This window comes from Cervus canadensis, chromosome 1 (assembly GCF_019320065.1).
Source record: "Cervus canadensis isolate Bull #8, Minnesota chromosome 1, ASM1932006v1, whole genome shotgun sequence".
In the NCBI taxonomy this organism is placed as follows: domain Eukaryota; kingdom Metazoa; phylum Chordata; class Mammalia; order Artiodactyla; family Cervidae; genus Cervus; species Cervus canadensis.
The window spans coordinates 109,063,116-109,085,491 of NC_057386.1; the positions used below are offsets into that span (position 1 = coordinate 109,063,116).

At 57.5% G+C, this 22,376-nt stretch overlaps 1 long non-coding RNA gene across 1 annotated transcript; it reads left to right on the plus strand.

The window, feature by feature from the left end:
- Positions 1–44: 44 nt before the first annotated feature.
- Positions 45–17,627, plus strand: LOC122420487. The gene is made up of 4 exons (XR_006263296.1): positions 45–227; positions 7,421–7,629; positions 7,888–7,963; positions 16,715–17,627. It is a non-coding gene; the product is annotated as an uncharacterized LOC122420487 (long non-coding RNA).
- The last annotated feature ends 4,749 nt before the right edge of the window (positions 17,628–22,376 follow it).

Sequence of the window (22,376 nt, forward strand, 5' to 3'; positions counted from 1 at the left end):
CTGCTTCACCTCCTGGGACTTTGCTGCAGGTCTTGGTCTCTGAGGCCCCTGCTGTGTCCCCAGGGCCCAGAGCAGAGCTGGGCTTCGAGTCTGATCAGGGACTATGTGTGTGGAGTGGATGGTGCTTGCTTCTTCTGGGGAGAGAGAGACCTGGGCCAGAGGGACAAGGGGACCTGGTGTGACCGGTTTTCCTTCCCTCGGGAGAGGATCTGAGCGAGTGGACACAGGTTAGCGTGTCTTGCTTCGTGTGGCAGGTGTGTCCTGTCTGTGTCCGTCATCTTGGCGTTTTGGGGTTTCTGTGAACCCAGCCCCCTCCCCTCCTGACACCCCATCCCATCAGCACAGAGGAGACTGGGCTTGGGGACTCTCTGGTCCTGAGATTCCTCTCCACATGTGACTCCTCCCTCCTGGGGGGGCCACGCACCGTGTGTGGGGAGGGTGGGGGCACAGGACCCCCAGATTTTCTGTCCCAGAAGGCCCAGCCTCTGGGCTCTGGCAGGGCCTTGGGAGCTGGAATGAGCTGGAATCTGGGCCGGGGGGGCTTCCCTGGTGGTAAAGAACCCGCCTGCCCATGAAGGAGGCATAAGAGGTGCAGGTTTGATCCTTGGGTCGGGAAGATCCCCTGGAGGAGAGCATGGCAACCCACTCAAGTATTCTTGCTTGGAGAATCCCCAAGGACAAGGACCCTGGTGGGCTACAGTCCCTGGGTGGCAAGGAATCGGACATGACTGAAGCGACTTAGCATGCACGCACGCGGGGTCAGGGGTCAGGGCCGCGTTGCTTACCTGCTCTGTGACCTTGGCCAGGTCACACCCCCCACCCTGTGAAAGGAGAGAGCGGTCTTCCCAGACTCCGGGTCTTTACAGACGTGCTTGCAACCTTTGTGATCACAGTGGCAGCTAGAGGGCGGTGTCCCCCAGGGCCTATGTGTGTGCACGTATGTGAGCTTGTGTGCATATGTGTGTGCATTCGTGGGGGTGGGCTCGGTGCGGGGACGCGGGTACGTGGTCAGGAATGCAGCCGGGACACCTCCACGTGGCCCACGAGTACCGTCAGGTGAGGGTCGTGGCTCCCTTGTGTGGGTGACCCCCCCCAAATGTGGTACATAGTGACCGCCTGGCCGGGCTGCTGAGCTCAGCCATCTTGCCCTCGGGTCAGCTCCCGACAGGCCCAGCTCTAGGCCCCATGTGTGGACCGAGGCCGCCAGGCTGGGGGGAGCCGGGCTGGGGCCCGGCCTGTGAGAAGGGACCTTGGTCTCGGGGGGCTCACTGTGCTCCCGGAGGCCTGGCGGGCCCCTCTTCTCTGGCATCGCACACCCTCACCTTCGTGGTGGGTGAACACTGGACGCCATGCCTGTGGCCCCCGTGGGAGCTGCCTGCTCGGGGGGCTGGAGCCTCAGCTACAGGACTGCCACACTGGGGCTGCCGGTGGGACCCCACAGGCCCAGATGAGGAAGACGGGAGCGAGCCCTGCAGGAACCCAGCCAGGCCTGGCCAACTGGCCGGACAGGAGCCTGGCCAGAGGCCTGCACAGGGGGCTCTGGGCCCTGTGGCCTTGACTGCAGAGCCCGAGGGCTCCTCAGCTTAGAATGGCCAAGCCTGAGTCTTGGGGGGTGCAGGTCAGGGGGCTTGACCCTGTCTGAGTTGAGGGGGCTCAGGGCCAAGGACGTGTGACCATGATGGGTGGGGGACAGCCCTGGACCTTGAGTCCGGCAGCTGGGCTCACAGTGTGACCCCGGTGAGTCCCTTGCACCCTGTGGGCCTCTGTTTCTCCTGTGAAAGCTGGGTGGGTGGTTAAGACCCCCTTCCTGGTTCCTCGGTAAGCCCCAGCCCCCCGACTGACTTCCGAGTCAGCCAAACAGAGTAGCCAGGACCCCTGGAGAACCTGCTGAGCCCAGACTCTGAGATCAGGGCCCGGGGGGTGGGGGGCCAGGTCCCGCTCCTGGAGGTCCTGGGGCTGGGGGCCTCCCCTCCAAGCACCCCTCCCCATGAAGGCCAGACTGGGGTCCCCAGCCTCAGAAGCTGAGGAGCCAGAGGGGCCCGAACCCCTTCCTTCGGCCCTGACCCTGCGGACCGCACAGAGCCCGGCCCACAGCCCGCTGACCTCGGGGTGCCTTCACAGCCCCCGACCCCCAGCACTCATGGCCTCCCCAGCAACACCCTACACACACACTCCCAGAGCAGCCGGGGGCCGAGGTCACAGCCTTACCGGGGCTCCCTGCTGCCAGGAGACAGAGCAACCAGAGGTGGAGGGGAGTGGTCGGGGACACCTGGAGGAGAGGGCTTCGGCCTGGTTCAGGCCTGGCGGGTGCTCCTAAGACCTGGGAAGAGGCCTCGGGGCCCCTCTCTGCCCCCCACCTCGGAGCAGAGCAGGAGTCAGGTGGGACAGGTTGGGGGGCAGCATCCGGGCCCCCACCGTCCACACCGTGCGGTCCCTTCCCTTGGACCCGGGGGTCCTCCTGGGCTCTGCGGGGCAGGCGGCGGGGGTGTGCTGTCTTCCCGGAAGTAGGTCTGTAACTTGCTCTCAAGGCCTCAGACGGGCGCAACCTTCCGTCCCTGCCGGGAGGGCCAACCCCAAGTCTGTGGCGGGATTCCTGCCTGGGGACGGAGGCCGGGGCGTCTGCTGTGTGGGACGCTGGGGCCGGAGGGACCCAGCTGGTGTGAGAGCCGCAGGTTCCCGAGTGTGACAGCCGGCTCACCACACCCTGTGGGTGTGTGGTTCAGTGACAAAGGACAGTGTCTACCCACCGTCTCTCCCCTCGCTCCGTGTCTCATCATCTGCCTATCCATCATCTGCCTGTGTATCTGTCATCTGTCTACGTATCTGTCTGTCTCCTGTCTATCATCGACCTATCCCCCATCTCCCTACCGTCTCTCATCCTTCTGATGTCCGCGTGGAATGTGAGGTCCAGCCTGGAAGGACACACGCCAGGTACACCCGCGTGATCTCCAGGCTGTGCTGGAAACTTTTCTTCTTTATACTTTTCCCCTGTTTTATTTGTGAAGAACCTGTATACGTCTTTTTATAATCAGGGAGGTATTAAGCTGCCTCCATTTTTGAAAACAGAACCGATAGAAGCAATGGGCAGTGACAGGCCCTGGAGAAGCCCCTCCCTTGCCCCCAGAGTCGGTGGCCCTGCTCTGGGGGGGCAGGTCTGCTCAGTGGTGACTGGCCGGGTACGCAGCTTTGGGGCAGGGGGCCTCCCGTCCACAGTGAATGCAGCGCTGGGCCGTGTGGGTGGGCGTCAGACGCAGTGTTGAGAGAAGGAAGACACAGTCTAAACTTAAAAAAATTTTTTTTTCTTTCATATTGGAGCATAGTGGGTTAGCAACGTGTTAGTTTCAGGTGTGGGGAGTCGTTGGAAGGACTGATGCTGAAGCTGAAGCTCCAATACTTTGGCCACCTGATGCGAAGAGCTGACTCATTGGAAAAGACCCTGATGCTGGGAAAGATTGAGGGTGGGAGGAGAAGGGGACGACAGAGGATGAGATGGTTGGATGGCATTACTGACTCGATGGACATGAGTTTGAGTAAACTCTGGGAGTTGGTGATGGACAGGGAGGCCTGGCGTGCTGCAGTCCACAGGGTCACAGAGTCGGACATGACCGAGTGACTGAACTGAAGTTTCAGGCGTATAGCAAAGTGATTCAGTTATGCATATACAAGTATCTATTCTTTTTTTCAAATTCTTTCCCCATTTAGATTATTACAGAATATTGAGCAAAGTTTCCTGAAACACAGTCTAACTTAATCTATATAAAGTTCAAAATCAGACGAAGTTGAAACACAGTTGGTTTAAGGGCAAATACAGAAGACGTAAAACTCTAAGGAAAAGTAAAGAAACTGTGAACTTGGGGTTCCTGAGGGCCTGGCTGCGTTCTGAGCCTGTGAAGTTAACTCATGGGAAATCCACATCACCTAGAACTCACCATTTACAAAAAATTCTTTTTGGTCACTCCATATGGCATGTGGGACCTTAGTTCCCCAACCAGGGGTCAAACCCACGGCCCCTGCAATGGAAGCTTAGTCTCAACCACTGGCCCACCAGGGGAGTCCCTAGACTTTACCATTTTGAAATGAGCGTTCACAACGTGCTGCAAGCATCACCACCGTCATTCTTACTTTTTAAACTTTACAGATACCTTTAATTTATTTATGATGTGGTTTTTATAGTTTACAATTAAAATAGGATTAAAATAGAAGGCAACTCATCAAAATATGAGGGGCGGCTCTCCTGGGTGAAATACCTGGGGCGCATGTTTTCTTCCTGTTGTTTGTTTCTCTGTACTTCTCCCGTTGTTTACGGTTAACAGTTGTTATTTTAAAACCAAAGACCAGGGTCCATAAAGGCTATTTTAGGAGGAACTCAGAAAACAAACAAGGTGATTCTCCCTGACATGGGGCTCACACCAGAGTCCTTGCAGCTCAGCTCCATCCTGTTGCCCCCAGCTGGGTCTGGAGTTCGGGGGGTCTTGGAGGGCCCTGCCAGGATGGCCCTGAGACAGGACGCAGGTCTGTCATGGGCTTGGCAGTTCCCTTCCTGGATTATTTTCTCCAAATCACACGCGTGTTTGATAAGCTCAATTTCCCTCTGTTTGGGCCTCTCGTTGGGTTGGTTTTTGTTAGCACAGCTCACGAACCAGAGAGCTGCAGGTCCCCTGGGAGAGTGGGCGAGATGTTTTGCCACCAGTCACTGCCTCTTCCTCTCTCAACTTGAAGCTAAGTCGATTCAGTCGTGTCCGACTATGTGTGAGCCCTTGGACTGTAGCCTGCCAGGCTCCTCTGTCCGTCAGACTTTCCAGGCAAGAATCCTGGAGTGGGTTGCCATTTCCTTCTCCAGGGGAATCTTCCTGACCCACGGATCAAACCCACATCTCTTATGTCTCCTAAAACCAGCCGGCGGGCTCTTTACCACGAGTGCCACCTGGGAAGTCCCTTTCAACTTTTAAGTTACTGGTAAAGTCCTCTTGTAACAACCTTGAGAGACAGATTTAAAAAGGAAGTTGAAATCCTCACAACCCTACTGCTGAATCAGACAGGGTCTCCTGTGGTCTTCCTGCTGTTCCCTTGTCCTGGGGCGAGGGTGGCCCCGCTCCCGGGCGGGGAGGGTACCACGCTGGACTCGGGCGGGGGTGGCCCTGCTCCCGGGCGGGGAGGGTACCACGCTGGACTGAGTGCCTGTGTCCTTGACTCTCTCCTGACCCACCGAGTCCTCCTGGGGGAGCTTTGAATCTCTGTTTTTCCTTAATGAGGGTCTGGGATTAGATCAGTGAGGTGAGGGACGTCCCTGACAGCCCAGTGGTTAAGACTTTGCCTTCTAACGCAGGGGCTGTGGGTTCAGTCCCTGGTTGGGGAGATAAGGTCACACAAGCCTTGCAGCCAAAAAACACCAGAACATAAACCAGAGCAATATTGTAACAAATTCAATGACAACTTTAAAAATGGTCCCCATCAAAAAAAAAAAAAATCTTTAAAAAAAGATCAATGCGGTTAGGCCTCCACAAGCCATGGCCTGTTTTCTGCTCAAAGCTCTGGATCTGTCCCCCCACAAAACACATCTTCACAGACACACTTCAGGGGTTCTCGAACCCCTGGGTTATTGTCCAGGAACACCTCCAGGTCTCCAGGGCTCCTTGCTGCCGAGAGGCGGGATGGGGCCTCTTCTTTGGGACCCCGGATCCATCCCTGCGCCCTTGGTGGGCGCTGCACAGAATGCCTTCCCGAACCATCCCCCTGAATCCCCCCACAGCCCCGAGGGGTCATCATGTCCACCTCCCAGAGGAGGACAGTCATCTGCCTGAGGTCACATACTTGGAAAGGGTGGAGCCAGGACTGGAGCCCAGGTCTGTCTGGGCTCCAAGCTCAGGCTCTTCCTGCCGCAGCTGTGATCCAAGCCTGAGGGACGTCAGCTCAGCTCCCTTGAAGGTGCTCGCAGCGCTGAGTGTGCCTGAGCAGTCTCTCGGGTCTCTAAAGCATCTCCACGCATGTGTGTCCTTCCCAGCAGACTGTGAGGTGGGCAGGGCAGGGGCTGCGGTCCTCTTGGCCTGCAAGGGGACAAGGCTTCGAGGCACTAAGGAAGTGGCCAAGGTCACACCAAGTCAGGATCAGAGCTGGGTTTGGAACCTGAGTGTTGGGTTCCATCCCATTCCACAGAGCGGCCAGGCGCTAAGGTTCTGTGTTCCTCATGATTAGGACCTACCCACATACTCAACTATCAACTCACCCATCTGACTACTAACCTGCTCATGAGTCCCCCAGTCCAATCCCTCATCTACCCATCCATCCACTCATCCAACCATTGACCCATCCACCCTCACATCCGTCATCCATCCATCTAACCACACACCTACCCACCAGTCATTCACCTATCTCTCCATCCATTCACCCACTCATCCAGCCATTGACACATCCACCCCCATGTCCATCAACCATCCATCCATCCAGCCAGCCATTGACCCATCCACCCTCACATCCTTCATCCATCCATCCATCTGCTCATCCAGTCATTGACCCATCCACCCTCACATCCATCATCCGTCCATCCACCCATCTAACCACACATCTACCCATCCACCTACATATCCATCAATCATTCACCTACTATCCCATCCATTCACCTACCCACCCAACTATCCACTCATCCACTCACCCACTCAACTACCCACACAACCATGCACCCACCAACCCATCCACTCATCTACCTGCCCGTCATATCTTCCTTCCTTCCTTCCCACCCCCATTCAAACACTTTACCGAGAGCCGTAAAGTGGTCAGGCACTGGGCTGGGGGTGAGATGCCCAGGGAGGGGGCTGCACCTCCTGGTGGTGAGGGTGGAGGAGCGGGAGCTGAGGCAGGAGACAGGCAGGCTGGAGAGATGGCTGTTGAGTTCCTGCCCATTTGGACTCGCAGTCACAGTGCCAGACTCACTGAATGGGGTTAAATACTCATATTTTTCTGGGGAGAAAGTGTAGAATGAACAATTGAGGTATGCTCATGTCGTTTACAGGACTGCAGCTGGCAGTGAATTTGTATGTGTGGTGTTAGTTGCTCAGTTGTGTCCGACTCTTTATGACTTCATGGACTGTAACCCACCAGGCTCCTCCGACCATGGAATTCTCCAGGCAAGAATACTGGAGTGGGTAGTCATTCTCTTCTCCAGGGGATCTTCCTGACCCAAGGATCGAACCCGAGTCTCCCACATTGCAGGCAGGTTCTTACCTGTCTGAGCCACCAGGGAAGCCTCTTAAAGTGGAGGATCTAAATAGAGTGTTTAGGAGTATAAGAAAAAGAAAGGACGTCTATACAAGATCCTTCAGCTCCTGTGACTATGATTAGAATTAACAAGCTCTATGTGAGTGTGTTTCTAATGATCACTGCTAACCTGTTTTATCATTTGTTGAGCCTTTTCTGCATTCCTCAGGATGGAGCTGTGAGGTGGCCTCTAATATTGCCAACATCGACCAGATCAGACCCAGGGAGAGAGAGAATTGCTGAGATACCTTGGCACCTCCGTGGCAGAGAAGTTTGTCAGCCCAGGTCTTCCCACCTACACGGACTGTGCGTTCATCTGCCACGTAATTCTTCCTGTCCGAAGAACTGGTTAAACACTCTTGAAGTTTATTCTGGTCTGTTTCAAAAAGTACCTCTTTCCTTCTTAAGTTCTGCCAATCCTGGACTTTGTCCCAGGCCAGTCTACTTTATTTGTGGGAAGGTTTTTTTTTTTCTCTCTTTTTAACTCTTTACAGAAATTGCTTACACTTTTTGTTTGCAGTCGCTCACTCTTATGTTTTTAGCTGTATTAAAAGGGGTTGCTTTTCTCCATCCTCTTTGCTCGCTGCATGCTGGTAGGTATTCAGCACCCCTGCAATACCTTCTGTCTGTTCCTAGGCAGCCTTTCTGCCTGAGTGTGGAGCTGGAATTGTGAGAGAGTTTCGTGGATTTAGACATGACCTAAGACTTAGAGGTAAGACTCCATCTAAGCGTTGTAATGACTTCTTTCCAAATAACCACCCCCACCACCCTGGACCACCGATCAAGAGAGACAATTCTCCCTCTTATCATGAATGTGGTCAGTCCCAAACCCTGCACCAGGCCTGTCGTGGATGTAGCAGGTAAGCAATAAATATTTGTTGAATGTTAAGTGAACTGAAATAACACAAGTGGAAAAAAAAACACTTAAAAACATGTGTTTTTTATAATTACCCAGTAAACATATCATCATTGTAGGAAAAAATCAGAAAAGTGTCAAGTGCCAAGTGAAAACCACCATTCCTGGTGCGTCCACCCCCCCCCCCCCCCCGGGTAACCCCAGGTAAGAGGTGTGGACACGGATGGGCATGTAGATACAGAGACACACGCTCACATATGCCGGGTCTTGTCTTATGACCTCTTGGGGATTATTTTCACGATGCCATTCAAACCTTCTACCACACCATTTTTAGAGGGTCGTTCATTGTAGATCAGTTCACTGCTTTGTTATCTGATGATGAAAGTGTCACGTTCTTTGAGAAACGAGAAGGTACAGGGGAGCATAAAGAAGAAAATAAACACCTGATCTTGCTACTAGGGAGAACTCAATGTGTATGCTTCCAGCCTTTTCTCTGTAACAGTTGTGGCCTTTTCACAAAGGTGGGCTCAGACAAGACTGCCTCCCGTCCCGTCCTTGTCCCGTCCCCTACAGTGGAATCCACCCACGGAATGTCTCCAAAGCCCTTTGGGGCTGTGGACGTTAGGCTGTGTGGATGTATTGTTGGTGGGGACCCAGGGCTGGGCACCGCGTTGTCCCCGTGTCCTGGGCCGGTGAGGAGCTCCCAGGAGCAGGCCTGCTGGGCCACCGGGGAGTGCGTCCCCAGGCCACGGACAAGGGGATACATTTCCTGCTGAAGGGCTGGACTGCATCTCCCTGGGGCCCCTCGGAGTCACGGGCAGTAGGGAGGCCTCTGCTCACCCCCTCGCCCGCCCATGGCTCACTCTGAGGCCAGGAGGGCGCGGGGCTGGGATGCCGGGGCCGGAGCCCCTCCTGGCTGTGCTGACTGACTCGGTGACCGTGCCGTCCCCTCCCTGGGGCGCTGCTGACTGCGGGGGCCACCGCCGGCCAGTTCTGAGATTCCCCTGGGGTCTGGCCCTCCAGGATCCCAAGACCCAAGATGGCAAGGATGTTGAGGAGGCAGCTAGGGGGCGGCATCAGGCCCAGGCCAGGGCTGGGCACAGGTGGGGGGGCGGGGCTCTGCGCCCCCCCACCCGCGAGCTGCACAAACATCTGACGTCAGCCCTGAAACTGGCCCGTCCCGCGGTGCGGGCCGCACCTGGCCCTGTTTGTCCGCCGTCCCACGCCCCGCTGACCGCGGCACGGTTTCTCTTCCTCTTACGGCGCCCTGCTAACACCCGGCGTTCTGGTTTCAGCCAGTGTGGGGTTAACTTTAGCTTGGGGATTCCCAGGGGTGGCCAGCTGCAGGCAGGGCCCCCACCCCGCCCGCTCCCCTCCCTGCTCCCACCCCCGGGCTCACTGCCCCTGCAGGCCCAGGGCCTGGCCGCCCAGCTCCGTGATCCAGGAATCTAACAGTCTTCCTGCTGCTTCTGGCCAGCAAGTCCCCCCACCCGCTTCTCCTGGAGCAGAGGGGAAGGCTGAGGCCCAGAGAGCGGAAGCGTTTTGCCCAGGGCCACACAGCACGGCAGAGGCCGGCCCTGGACAAGGAGCCCAGGAGGGGACAGAGTGCCTGGCGTGGGTGAGGGTCACTGGGGTCCAAGCATGTCACAGGCATCGTCTCCTTTAATCCCCAAGCCCCGCTGTGGGGAGACTCGCTAACCGTGCCCCCGCCCCTTGCACAGAAGGAGCGAGGGAACTGAACTTACACCAGAAGGCAAGTGGCCCCAGGTCAAGGCTGAGGAAGGCTGTGGGTGGGGACATCCCTCTGCCACTCTGGGGTCTGGGCTCCTCCAGGCCCTTGGCCACCAGCTCCCGGCTCCTCCCAGCGGTAGGGTAGGGGGTGGCCAGGGGGTCCACCCTTGGGCCTCCCCTCTGCCCCCCAGGGCTGGGATGATGGAGACGGGGGTCACCCACGTGATGTCCAGGGTCTGGCAGAGGGCAGCCCTCATGGATCCCCTGTGTGGCCTCGGTTTCCCACCCCGCAGAGGGGAGGCCCCAGGCCGGGAGGGGGGACCCCAGGGGCTGGCTCTGACCCGCTTGCCGGGATGTTCGTCATCTGGGCCTCAGTTTCCCTCCCTGTGAGTTGGAGTGATGAGCCCGCAGGGAGCCTCCTGGAAGGCATGAGTGGCTCTGCCCGGGAGCATGTGTCCCACATTTCAGAGGTGGTTTGGGATGGGGCCGCTCAGTAGCCTCAGGGCGCAGCTGCCTTCTGGACCCACAGGTCTGGTCAGGGCTCGGCCTTCGGGTCCTTTGAGCCCTGTCCCTGCCCCTCTGCTGGGTTCCCAGGCCTGGGACACCTGGGGCCTCTGTGCTCTCTGTGTATAGCACAGAGCTGTCCACCCTGGAGAACCCCTGCCCCTGCCCTCCAGGGCCTCCTTGGGCCCCCTCCCAGCACCCTCTGCTTGTCCCTCTCTGCCCTGGCATCCTGTCTCTGTCTGAGTCTCCTTCCTCCCCAGGACAGGGCCCGGCCACATGGCACTGAACGCAGGATTTCTGGGTGCTGAGCAGGATGGCAGGCCAGCAGCGTGGGAGACGGGAGCCTGGAGTCTCCGAGGGGGAAGGGTGCTGCGGCGGGGGCCTGTGTGTGCCAGTCGAGGGGTGCTCAGCCCCTACCTCTGTTTGCCTTCACTCATGCCAACCCCCCAGGAGGCCCTCCTTCCCTCCGCCCCTCAGCCTGGGAGTCCAGCTCCTGGGCCCTGTTTTGGGGTGCCTGAAGCTGTTGCTGCTCCCAGACCCCCTGATCTGATCCCCGAGGACCCCAGAATCCCTTGGCTCTCATCTTCCCCACTAATGTTTCCTGACGGAGGGAAGGAGCATTACTTGACGGCGCCGTCGGCTCCGGGCTGGGCAGGGGCGAGGCTCCCTGACTTAGCTTCACCCCCAGGACCTGAGCTGGGCCCACAGGGGAGGGCAGGGTGGTGGGAGTGGACAGTGGTTGATGAGCCGGCCGACCGCGGCTGGAGCGGGCGAGGGCCACACTCCCCAGGCTCGCGGGTGGGGGCACCTGTCAGCCGGACACTGTGCCTCCCTGTGTCAGCTGACGTGGTGTTATGGCTGTGGACTTGCAGGCCTGGCCCCTGGCTTCCTGGGGCTGGGGGACCCCCTGGCAGCTCCCCTGAGAACGAGCTGGTGAAGTCCCACCCAGTGGAGGGATTTTTCTGTGTGTGTGTTTGGGGGTGGACTCAGGAGACTGTGCTGGGTATTCGTTCCCCACCATTTACTCCCGTCAGGACAGAGCCCTGAAATGTCCCGGGACCTCTCTGATTGGAGCCGGACGGGGAGGCGAGGAGGGGAGGGGGCACCAGGGAGGCCTGTAACTGGGGGTGGGGTGGGCAGTCTGCTCACCCGCAGCCAGGGGAGCAGCTGGTCTCCCCATGCTGGCCTGTCTGTCCCACCTCCTGCCCCCCGCTTTGCCCTCAGCATCTCGGCCGAGCACGGTGCGGGGCAGGGCGGGGGGCACCCTGTGTGCGCAGCCCCCCTCCTCCCGTGGTGAAGCAGGCACCTTCCAGGTCTGACTTTGGCCTTGACTGTGCCGGTCCTGACTGGCCTGGGGTGAGCAGCTGAGAGCCGCACGCAGGCCGGGCCCCCAGGGAGGCCTCAGGGAGGCCTTCGGATGGATGGAGGGAAGGGTGATGGTTGGATGGATGGATGGACAGATGGGTGGATGAGTGACTGGCCAATCTGAGGTCCTGTCCCCTGGAGAAGGACCCTGTGAGGCCTCATGGGGAACAGCAGTGCTTCAAGTCACTGTGTTGTGGCTCCAGACGCACCAGTGCTCCCAGGGTCCCCGTTTCTCTCCCTCTCCTCACACTTGGCTCAGTCTCTCCCCGCAAAGAGTCCCCAGTGAGGGGCGGCAGGGGAGGTGTGGCCCGCGGTGCCCCCGGCCAGCCTGGGCTCCTCTGTGTCCCGCCACAGCCTCAGCTCTGAGCCTGGCACTTAGAGGGGCTCCTGGGGCCCCCAGAGGGGTCATGACCTCCAGGATCCCAGACACAGGCTCCTGGGACAGAAGATGCCGCTTCTGACGGCCGACGGACTGGGACGGCTAGGCCTGGACACAGGGGCCTGGGCGGCCTGGGTGCTGGGATGCGGGCCCTTCTCCAGCTGGGCTGGTGGAAGCTTCCAGAACTGGAGCCACCCCTCCCCCTACCCTGGGGAGAGGGAGGCAGCTGCTGCCAGGGCTGGGCTGGTCGGTCGGGGTTTCCTGGCTATTTCAGGTGTCAGGGCCTCTTGGTTTCGCCAGGCCAGCTGCGTGGGGGTGAGGGTGCGGGGCCCGCGGGGAACCTCGGGGGTGCTGGCCTGAGGCCGCTGGGCCCAAACAGCCCAACACCACTGGCGACAACTGTCAACCCCTGAGACCCGCAAACGTCCATTTTCCACCTGACCGTCCCTCCCGGGCCCCCAGGGAGCGAGGTTCCACTGTCACCAGCCCAGCTGCACAGAGGGCACGCTGGCCCCCAGCCCCCAACCCTGAATCAGGGCTGTCCCAGCCCCTGGCTGCCTCCAGGCTCAGCTGTGGCCCCTTGTGAAGACTGGCGGGGCGCCCGGCCACCCCCCAGCCGTTTCTCCAGGGCACCACTCGGCCCCCGCCGGCTGTCCCCTGGCCCCTGGCCCCGGTTGGGAGCCCCCAACAGGGCTGCCTTGCTGTTGCCGAGGTCCCTGCACACAGTGTGCCCTCAGGAATGCCCTGCTGAGCGGGGCCTTTGCTCTGGGCCCTGGTCCCCCCGGGCCTCACCCACTCATCCTGGTCCCCCCGGGCCTCACCCACTCATCCTGCTCCCCCCGGGTCTCACCCACTTGCCCTGGTCCACACTAGTGCTGGGCTGGAGTCTCTGTGAGCAGAGATGTTGCGGGTGGCTCACAGCTGAGGTCTGGGGTCCCACCTCCCCTCAGAGAGACACTCTTGGCCGGCCCACGGCAGCCTTTCTGTCCTCAGGGAGCCCACCGGGGGTCTGGCCCAGGTTCTCCCTCCTCCCCCGACGTGTCCCTAGGAGGCTGGGCACTGGGCGGGCAGGAGTTGCCCCTCCTGGTGAGACCCGAGAGGGAGTGCAGGGGCTGGTGGCCAGCACAGTCCCGGGCACAGGGGTGCTCAGTGGACACCAGCCCTGATGCCCCTGGGGGGAAAGAGGTCCCCAGGCCAGGAGCTGGGGAGCAGCAGGGACCTGGGGGGCATGATGTGGCCTCAGGAAAAGAGTGTCACCATGAGGGGCCAGCCTGTGGAAGCATGCGTCGGTGCCCTGGTGGGTCTTGCTGACCGTCAGCTGCGCTTTCCCGGGAGTGGGCACCTGGCCTCTGATGGACCCAGCCCTGCCCCCCTGGCCCTGATCTGCAGCCGCCCTGAGATTCTCCCTGAGCCCTGCCAGGATCCCTGGGGACAAGAGCAGGTTTCCACACAGGCAGATCTGTCACTGAGCGGGCACCCAGGCCTCTCACGGGCTGGGATGGGGTGGGCTCGCTCCAGGGGCTCCAGTCGAGGCCCATGGGGGCCGGGAACCCCACGGCGGCCACCTGAGTGTGGCCCCAGGTGAGCTCTCGATGGGGCTGCACAGGGTCTGCCCGGCTGACCCGGGGCCTGGTCCTGGTCTTGGGCCCCACATTTTAACCCCTGAGAAGGAGTGTCAGTCAGTCATTCAGCAAATGGTTGACCTGAGCTCGGACACCCCAAGTTCATTATCCACACTGGGATGTTTCCAGGATTGGAAGTCGCCCAGTCATGTCCGACTCTTTGGGACCCCATGGAGTATATATACAGTCTTTGGAATTCTCCAGGCCAGAATACTGGAGTGGGTAGCTTTTCCCTCCTCCAGGGGATCTTCCCAACCCAGGGATCGAACCCAGGTCTTCCGCATTGCAGGCGGATTCTTTACCAACTGAGCCACCAGGGAAGCCCAATAATACTGGAGTGGGTAGCCTTTCCCTTCTCCAGGGGAATCTTCCCAGCCTAGGGATTGAACCCAGGTCTCCTGCAATGAAGGCAGATTCTTTCCCAGCTGAGCCACCAGGGAAGCCCACCCCACCCACCCCCCTGCTGTTAAAAATCATACCAGCTTTGTATACACAGTCTGAACTCAGGGAGACTGACTCTTCCAGTTCCATTTTTCTTTCTCAAGATTGCTTTGGCTCTTTAGGGTCTTTCTTGTTTCCCTGCAATTTATAAAACTTTTTGTTTCAATTCTAATTCTGTGAAAAATGCCATTGGGAATTTGATAGGGGTTGTACTGAATCTGTAGATTGCTTTGAGTAGTGTAGTCATCATTACACTATTGATTCTTCTAATCCAAGAGCATGGTACCTCTCTCTATCTATGTCATCTTTGATTTCTTTCATCAATATTTTATAGTTTTCAGTACAGGTCTTTTGCCTCCTTAGGTAGACTTAATCCTGGGTATTATTCTTTTTGATGCAATGGTAAATGGGCTGGTTTCCTTAATTTCTCTTTCAGATCTTTCATTGTCAGTGTATAGGAATGCAGGAGATTTCTGTATATTAACTTTGTATCCTGTAACAGATTCATTGATGAGCTCTAATAGTTTTCTGATAGCGTCTCTAGGATTTTCTGTGTATAAGTGTCATCTCATCTGCAAACAGTGACAATTTTACTTCTTTTCCAACCTGGATTCCTTTTATTTCCTTCTCTTCTCTGATTGCCATGGCTAGGACTTTCAGAGCTGTGTTGAGTAAAAATGGAGTGAGTGGACATCCTTGTCTTGTTTCTGATCTTACAGGAAATGCTTTCAGTTTTTCACCATTGAGCATGTTTGCTGTGGGTTTGCCACTTATGTGCAGAATCTAAAAAAGTGGTATAAATGAACTTGTTTACAAAACAGAAATAGAGTCGCAGATGTAGAAAACAAACTTATGGCTACCAAGTGGTGGGTGGGGGGGTGGCGGTGATAAATTTTGAGACCGGGGCTGACGTGCGCACTGCTATATATAAAATAGATAACTAATAAGGACTTTCTATACTGTTCATGGGGTTCTCAAGGCAAGAATACCGAAGTGGTTTGCAATTCCCTTCTCTAGTGGATGCTGGGAAAGATTGAAGGCGGGAGGAGAAAGGGATGACAGAGGATGAGATGGTTGGATGGCATCACCGACTCAATGGACATGAGTTTGCGTAAACTCTGGGAGTTGGTGATGGACAGGGAGGCCTGGTGTGCTGCGATTCATGGGGTCGCAAAGAGTCAGACACGACTGAGTGATTGAACTGAATAAGGACCTACTGCATAGCACAGGAAACTCTACCTGATACTCTGTAATGAGCTATATGGAAACAGAATCTTAAAAAGAGCTGGATGCACATGTATGCGTAACTGATTCACTTTGCGGTACAGCAGAAACAAACTCAGCACTGCGAATCAACTACACTCCAACACAAATTAATTTTACCAGATCATGGACTTGCCAAGACATGGGCATGAGCTGGGAATGTGTGGGAAATCCAGGAGGCAATTCTCCTCAGCGGATCCCCCACTGGGCCGGATGTTCTGGGGGAGGCCATCACTGGGAGACTCCTGGCCAAACAGGATTAGCTTTGCTGTGATCCCAGGTGACCCACTGACTTTTCAGAAAAACGGGTCCAAAGACAGGCTCTGCCGGAACCCACTACCCTTTGTCACATCACTGCATTTGTGTCCCCGAGACCCACGTGCAATCCCTCTAGGTGACCTCACAGAAGCAGGGGATCCCTGGCCACCCCAGGGCGGGTGCGACCCCTCGAAGCCTCTCAAAGGCTCCTGCCCAGCAGTGTGTTGGAGCAGCCTGGCCCGTGGGGGCTGGTGGGTGATGCTCCCGTGTGTGCCGCCAGAGGCCCTGGAGACCTGGCCAGTTCCTCCCACGCGTCCCGCTCAGGAGCTGCAGGGAGGAGGCTGATGATGCCCCGTCACGGCCACAGACGGGCCGGGGACCCTGGACCTGACCAGCCGGTGGACAGTGCCCTCTGAGAGATGCGGACTTCATCTCTCTGCGCCCTGTGTCACTGACCCAGAGGGCACGGCTGCTCTAATTTCAAAGCGGCTGGAAACCTGGGTTGAGACCTTTGTGCTGGGTGTGAGGGTCTGTGTTTCCCATCAGACACGGGGACCCTGCCCCTCCCCACGGCTGCTGGGCGTTGTGAGCACTACGGGGTGAAGGAGACGGTGTGCCCGGCCCAGGTTTGGCCAGGCTGCGCTCTCTCATCAACCGTTCGGGCCTCGCAGGGGGTTGGGCAGTCGGGAGAGGCACCCAGCTCAGCTCAGTAGAAACCCCTGGGCCTCCCCCAGGGTCCCAGCAGTCCCCTCCCCTTTCCTCCCCCAGGGTCCCAGCAGTCCCCTCCCCTTTCCTCCCCCAGGGCCCCACAGTCCCCACCCTTCCCCTCCCCTCCCCCCCAGCCCGAGGCTATTCTAGGCTCTGCTTCTCGGCTGTGGAGGAAGTCACAACCCCCCTCCCCCACCCACCTCAGTCGCCTCCCCCAGCCTTGGCCTCAGCGAGCAAGCCCGGGACCACGGGTGCTGCCCAGCGTGGCTCAGTGAGCCAGGGCAGGGCCAGGCCAAGCCCCCTCTTCTGACCTGACCCTCTTCTCTGTTCCTCCAGGGGCCACGAGCAGGGACCGCTCATCCCAGTGCTCTGGGGCCTCCAGTCTGCAGAGGCGGCGCCTCTGAGCTGAGCAGGGCAAGCCTGGTGTGTCCCTCATGGTCAACGTGCCCTCTGTCAACTGGGACAATATGAGGACTGCAGCCCAGGAGACGGCCCCTCAGAGAGTTCTGAGAAACTGCCTCGAAGAGGCGGGGGGAGAAAGGTCAGCATATGTGTGATTTCGGCTAAGGGGAAAGACATGCAACCAAGCACATATCTTTCCAGAAGATTTCTACCAGTCTTGTGACGGCTTTGCTAGGCACAAGGAACAATCATCACCACGAAGAATTTTAGTGCTTTTCTAGATATGGGAACGTACGAGAATTGGGCTCATAAAATCAGCTCCTGAGAACGTCTTAACTGTCTGAAGACCTATCCTGCCAGTTCCCCCACCCTGCTCCCAGCACAGAGGCCTCATTTCTGCTCTTCACCCTGAACGCCTTTCATCTGGTGTCGACGGTCAGCAGCTGCAGCCGCACTTGGTTTAATCCTTGTAGAAGTCGGTGGCAGGTGCCCTTGGCAAGTGCTAGTTTGTAGCTGACACCTCTGAAGTGGGCAGTGGCAGCCCTGATGGACTTGGAGCCTCCTTGAGGGGTGAGATGGGGGCAGAGGTCAAAGGGGAAAGGAGAGAGGTTAGAAGCTGCTGTGGCTTTGAAGCAGAGGGGAAGAGTTGAGCCGAGGACTGGGCTCATCTAGATGCTGGAAGTTCTCGGGTCACGGTTCACGATTGCTGAAGCCTGGCTTGAAGGATTCTGAGCATAGCTTCCCTAGCATTTGTGCAACTGTATGATAGTTTGAATAGTCTTTGGCATTGCCCTTCTTTGGGATTGGACACTGACACTGATCAATCCAATGAAAACTGACCATTTCCAGTCCTGTGGCCACTGCTGAGTTTTTCAAATTTGCTGACATATTGAATGCAGCAATATGGGCTTCCCTTGCGGCTCAGCTGGTAAAGAACCCGCCTGCAGTGCGGGAGACCTGGGTTTGATCCCTGGGTTGGGAAGATCCCCTGGAGAAGAGAAAGGCTACCCAACTCCACTATTCTGGCCTTGAGAATTCCATGGGGTCCATGGGGTTGCAAAGAGTCAGACACGACTGAGCGACTTCCACTTCTTGAATGCAGCATTTTAAAAGCATCCTCTGTGAGGATTTTAAATAGCTCAGCTGGAATTCTGTCACCTCCACTAGCTTTGTTCATAGTAATGCTTCCTACGACTTCTAGCTAGCCTTCGGCAGCATGTGAACCGAGAACTTCCAGATGTACAAGCTGGATTTAGAAAAGGCAGAGGAACCAGAGGTCAAATTGCCAACATCCATTGGATCATAGAGAAAGCAAGGGAATTCCAAAATACAGCCTTGGACATCACTTAATACTTATACTTCATTAACTACACTAAAGCCTTTGACTGTGTGGGTCACAACAAACTGTAGAATATTCTTAAAGAGATGGGAGTACTGGGCCATCTTACCTGCCTTCTGAGAAACCTGTATGCAGGTCAAGAAGCAACAGTTAGAACTGGACATGGCACAATGGACTGGCTCCAAATGGGAAAGTAGTACATCAAGGCTGTATATTGTCACCCTGCTTATTTAACTTATATGCAGGGTACATCCTGTGAAGTTCTGGGCTGAATGAATCACAAGCTAGAATTAAGATTAATGGGAGAAATATCAATAACCTCAGATATGCAGATGATACCTCTTTAATGGCAGAAAATGTAGAGAAACTAAACAGCCTCTTCATGAGGATGAACAAAGAGAGTGAAAAAGCTGGCTTAAAACTTAATATTTAAAAATCTAAGATCATGGCATCCAGTCCCATCACTTCATGGCAAATAGAAGGGGAAAAAGTAAAAGATTTTTTTGGCGGGGGGCAGGGAGCTCCAAAATCACTGTGGCCAGTGACTGAAGCCATGAAATTAAAAGACGCTTGCTCCGTGAAAGGAAAGCTATAACAAACCTAGACAGTGTATTAAAAAGCAGAGACATCACTTTGCTGACAAAGATCCATGTAGTCAACGCCATGGTTTTTCCAGTAGTCATATACAGATGTGAGAGTTGGACCATAAAGAAGGCTGAGCACCAAAGAATAGATGCTTTTGAACTGTGGTGCTGGAGAAAACTCTTGAGAGTCCCTTGGACTGCACAGAGATCAAGCTAGTCCATCCTAAAGGAAATCAAGCCTGAATATTCATTGGAAGGACTGATGCTGAAGCTGAAGCTCCAGTCCTTTGGCCACCTGATGGGAAGAGCGGACTGATTGGAAAAGACCCTGATGCTGGGAAAATTTGAGGGCAGGAGGAGAATGGGGTGGCAGAGGATGAGATGGTGAGATAGCATCACTGGCTCAATGGCCATTAATTTGAGCAAACTGCAAGAGATGGTGAAGGACAGGGGGGCCTGTCCTGCTGCAGCTTACGGGGTTGCAAAGAGTCATACATGACTTAGCAACAAACAACAGAGGATGGAAAAGACCCCCGGGAGGATCTCGGCCCTGAGATACCTTGAATTTAGCCTGTAGGACTCATTTTGTACTTTTGCACCCTGACCTGTAAGAATAAATGTGTATTGCTTAAGGCCTCTGTGTTTGGGTGATTCATTCTAGCCACTAATGCAGGAGCCAAGGGACAGAGTTACCAAGGGACAGCCTGAGTCCTGACCGCGGCCTACATTTCTAACCCCAAGTGCAGCGGCAGGGGGCCACTGCCCAGGGTCCCAGCATGAAGGGCTTGTTTGGGGCTCATCACACCCCTCGTCATCAGAGCCCCTGGAGCCCCCAGACCCTGGGGGCCTCACGGAGGGAGAGGGTCCTGGTGTCGTGATGGAAGGGAGCAAGTGGCCAGGGGACAAGCCCCGGGGAGGCGGCAGGTACCTTCCTGGGCCTCAGTCCTGGGAGCGCAGCCCTCTCCTCTTTGCTCCCACCTGGCAGAGCTGGGCGGTGAGTTGGGGGACAGCTCAGGGGTCCTGGGACACGCAGGGATCTCAGGCAGGGGTGGGAGAGGCCTTGGGTGTGCAGGGTGGTGGGTTTTTGTTCCAAGGGTCCACCCTGGGTCCAGAGGCAGGAGCTTACCTGGGGCATCTCCCAGGGGCCAAATCCAGGGACCGTTACTATGTAGCCGTCGCCTGCCCCCAGACGGTACCCAAGGCAGGAACACGGCGGGCTCCCTGTGCAGGGGCAGCCGTGCCCGCTTGTGGTCATCACCCCGTCCTGAGGCTGCCGGACCATCACCTGTGTGTGTGTGTCAGAGCCCGGCTCCCAGCGATGCTGAGGTCTCCGGTAAAACACGACCCTGCTTTTAACTCTGATACAAGCTGCCTGACTTTGGCACAGAGACGCCAGTTTCCCTCTAGCAAAGGCTTTGTTGTGAATCTCGGAGCTCCCGAGGCACATCTTGCCTCCTTCCTGAGGAGCTCAGAGCTCATCTCTGTTATGGGCTCAAGCCTCCTCCAGGTGGGTCTTTCCTGTGACCGTTTTCCTTCCTGGCTTCCTTCCAGCCTCTTGCACCCCTGAACCTGTCGTCGGGGGGAGAACCGAGACGCACCCTAGATTTAAGAGCCTCTGAAGCTGACAGTGCTGGAGTGGCCTGGCCCTGTGGGTGGTCCAGCCCTCGGGGGTGACGAGGAAGACATGAGGGTGGGCAGGAGATGAACTGGGCAGCGAGGGAGGGGGGCGTTCCAGGGCAGGACCAGGGCATGGAAGAGACGACAGAGTGGTGGCGGGGTGGCCGTCTAGAGGGTCTGGACCAGGGCAGGGAGGGAGGGCTCATCCACGGCACCAGTCATGGGCCGCTGTGTCCGGGACGGTGGCGGGGTGGGCAAGGCCCTGAGCTGGAGGGGGAGAAGGCGGGTGGGGGGTGGGTCCCGACCAGTCTCCCAAAGACGACCCCCCCCGCCCGCCTGACACTGTAAGCTGCTCCCCTTGGGGCATTTTCCTCCTTGGTGCCTGGGGTTCCCCACCCCAGTTCCAGAATCCTGGAGAGGGTGTCGATTAAATACAGGACAAGGAAAAACATGAGCAGAGAGCAGGGTTTCTGAATGACAACGAAGACGTTTTATTGCAAGTCGACTGGGTGCAGGGACAGGGCTGGGGTGGGCCCGTGGACCCTCCTGGATCCTGTTGGGACCCAAGCCCTAATCTCGGGGGCTCCGGCCCCTTCTGCCCCCCACTGTCACTGACTCTTCAGGGTCACACGCCCTGTCCTGGCTGCATAACTCGTCCCCCGGCCTGTGCGCCCTGCAGCTGCTGGCATCAGCGGCCGTGACCTCTCACCCTTCCTGGGGCATCGGCCTGCAGTGACCACCGCCACCCCCAGACCCCACCTACTCCCAGTATCCCCACACAGCACGGCCATCTGCCCTGGGTCCTCCCTTTTGCCTCACAGTTTCAGACGGTGAAGCGTCCAGGGAAGCAGCTCAGACATTGTCTGGAGGCTGCGGGGAGCCAGGGGAGAGGCCCCGGGCTGCTGGCGGTGGACACGCCTGCCGTCCCATATTGTCCGCCCCATCTGGATGTTCTCTGGGCTTTGCTGGGTAACTGTCCCTCAAGGAAACATGAAGAAGCCCAGAAGGAACAGGCTAAAAGGGGGAGGGTTACAGGCCTAGGGCGACTGAGACCTCAGCCCCAGATGAGTAAGAAAAACACAGAAATCTACCCAGTTGTCACTCCTGACCCCAGGAAGCTGGAAAAGGGGAGACTCACCCTGGATGGCCGGCTGGGTCCCTCCACCGAGCACACACACAGTGACACAGCCTCGAACATAAACCCTGCTCTCAGCCCCGCCACCCCCGGCCCAGGCCCGCCTGCAGCTGCACATGAGCCCCACGCCCGCCCTCCTTGTCAAGGGGGCTGGTCGGCCCTCCCGGTGGGCGAGGGGAGCGGCCCCTCCCGTCCTGTGAGTTCACCCCTGGGAAATGGGGCTCCGGCCATCTCCAGGCGGGGGAGGGGCAGGAGGGACGGCTGGGTGTCCCACTGGGTCCCGGGGAACTTCTTCTCCTGGAGGAGGCGGGGGCTCCTCGCGAGCAGCTTTGGGGGTCTCCCCGGTGGGAGGGTGAGGAGGTGGTTTACAGCCCGGAGGGAACGGAGCTGTAGTCTCCGCAGGGTGAGGCCAGGGCGGATTCTGGAAGCACCTCTGTCCTAGAGACACGTCCAAGCAACATGGCCGTGTTTGCAGCGACTCGTGTGTGTGTGTCTAACGGTGCTCACGTGTGCTCACGGTCTATCCGGGTCTCAGGTCCCATTCTGAGCTCCCAAGAAAGCGCCCAAGGTCAGAGATGAACCCACCACGACCTCCCTAACCTGATTCTCGGCTTGAGCTCATGGAACACGTTGACTGAAATGAGCACCTGGGCCTGAGATGGTGCTGAGTTCTAAGGGGTGACTGAGTTCTAAGGGGTCGCAGAGAGCAGAGCTGGGCTGGTCAGAGACCTCGCAGGCAGCTGGGACCTTCCTAAAACACGCAAGCGGGAGGAGGGCAACCTGGGGGCACTGTGAGATGAGTGACCAGGGTTGGGGGCTTGCCGGTCCCCTGGAGAATGTGACAGGGAGGCCTGGGGGAGGGGCAGAGGGCAGTGGCCCTGGAGAGGTGGAGTCGGGGGAAGTCTCGGCTGTGACGACTGG